The sequence below is a fragment of the Callorhinus ursinus genome, unplaced genomic scaffold, assembly GCF_003265705.2.
Source record: "Callorhinus ursinus isolate GAN/ISIS: 27379988/994484 unplaced genomic scaffold, GSC_fseal_2.0 scaffold7, whole genome shotgun sequence".
In the NCBI taxonomy this organism is placed as follows: domain Eukaryota; kingdom Metazoa; phylum Chordata; class Mammalia; order Carnivora; family Otariidae; genus Callorhinus; species Callorhinus ursinus.
In genome coordinates, this window is record NW_027397069.1 from 43,875,752 (window position 1) to 43,878,047 (window position 2,296).

Genomic DNA, 2,296 nt, shown 5'->3' on the forward strand with positions numbered 1-2,296 from the left:
TGATATAATGTATGGTGATTAACATAACATAATAAAAAAAAGAAAAGAATATATTAAATAATGTTGAGAAGGCAAGTGAGATGAGAACCAAGAAGAGAACATTGAATTTAGCATGTAGAAGTCAGTTCAGACTTTGACAAGAGCAGTGAATGTGAAACAGAATGGGCACAAGCTGATTCAGTGGTATAGTAAAGAATGAAGGAGGAAAATTAGGAAAGAGAGGGTCGCCTGGGTGTCTCAGTTGGTTAAGTGTCTTCCTTCGGCTCAAGTCATGATCCCAGGGTCCTGGGATGGAGCCCCACCCCCGGTTCCCTACTCCGCGGGAGCCTTCTTCTCCCTCTCCTCCCCACTTGTGTTCTTTGTCACTATCTGCCTCTCTCTCTCAAATAAATAAATAAAATCTTTGGAAAAAAAAAGAAATTAGGAAAGACAAATTGACAATTCTTTTAAGGATTTAAAAAATGGCAGATCCTTCTTCCCAATTTCATACCCTCTATAATAGGTAAAGTACAGATTTCTCACAAATTCATAAACAGGAAACACATATATACAGCTATGTAAAAAACCTTTGGAACGGGTGCCTGGGTGGCTCAGTTGGTTAAGCAACTGCCTTCGGCTCAGGTCATGAACCTGGAGTCCCGGGATCGAGTCCCACATCGGGCTCCCTGCTCAGCAGGGAGTCTGCTTCTCCCTCTGACCCTCTTCCCTCTTGTGCTCTCTATCTCTCATTCTCTCTCTCTCAAATAAATAAATAAAATCTTTAAAAAAAATTAAAAAAAAAAAACCTTTGGAGCTACTGAGAATTTTTAAGTAAATAACCTACTAAAACATTTCACCTCAACTTCCACCACTTACATAGTAAACTATTTTGTTTCTTCACCTAATTTTATAGCCACAAAGTTTTCCTCGGCCTACACTGCATGTGGTTACTTCTGTTCACTTACATACATGCTCATTTCTCAGAATAAATCCTTTCACTGGGTTCCAGGAGGTCTTGTGGGAAATATTCATAGCTTTTCTTTGTTGTTCTCATCTACTCCCGAGTTGCAGTTACATGTTAGAATCAGTTCCTTGGAGAAGTAGAAGGCAATTCAGCAGAAAGAGCTTCCTTTTTATTGGCTTTAAGTCCATGAAAGGTCCATTATTGGACATCAAAATTGTGTGAGTTTTAGTTATGTGCTTTCCTGAATTTTCTGAATTTTCTCCCCATTTACAGGTTTTGAGGCAGAAAGAGAGTCACATATACATAGGGAAATAGTGAAGAGTTTAGAAAAGTCTTGAATAACAACATAATTATTTAAGAGGCAAGCAGAGGAAGAGAAGGAAAGAAAAAAGCACATATATGATATTGTTTAAGAATAAAAAAATAACACAAAGCAATTTTCAGAAAACATAAGAGCATTCCCACAATATCAAATTCATAGCCATCAAATACTATGAGAACATAAATACATCCCATACATTTAGTAAGTAAGGTATCATTAACAAATACAGTAAGATCAATTTTGACTGAATTGTGTGGAGAAAAAAAAAACATGGTTCAAAAAGGCAGTTAAAGAATAAACAGGATTTGATAAGGAGAGTCAAAAAAGTAGCATGGATATGAACTGCATGAGACTAGGAATTGTATCTATTTTATATAAAGTATATACCCAGTACCTACCACAAAGACTGGTAAAAAGTGGAGACACACAAATATTTATTAATGAAAGTATCCAGAGAAAGAACACTTACTCAATAGTCCTTCTGTGTTTGCTATCTTTCCTATTTAATAACCTGAGAAACTGTGGGGCACTAATACCCTGTTTTCTTTTAGAAATGTGTAACTCTTAAGCCAATCACTAACTATATGTTTCAGAAGACAAAATGTCATTTGGTGTTTAACATCAGAAAGGCCTCTTTGATAATATAGCTACTTAACAAATATAATATGCCAACTATAAATAAGGGGAAATTAAAAATAAATGAAATATTTACTGTTAACAGTAATATAATTTAGCTTTAAGTATCATAATTCATAGACTTCATTTTAAACTTTTAAGATTAAATGCATAAAATAAAATAGAACACAATACTTTCTTCCTATTCATTTTGAAAGTCTAGTCATATTTTGAATATACATTTAAAACTACCATAGTAGTAATAGTTAATTTAGATGTGTTACTAATCAAAAAGTCTGTGTCATTAATATGTGTTTTCTTTGTTGTTAATTAAACCCCTAGAGTATGCAATTAATCTATAAGAGTCTTCAGTGTATTTACACTAGTGTTCTAGTAGATAAAATGTGTGTGGTAAA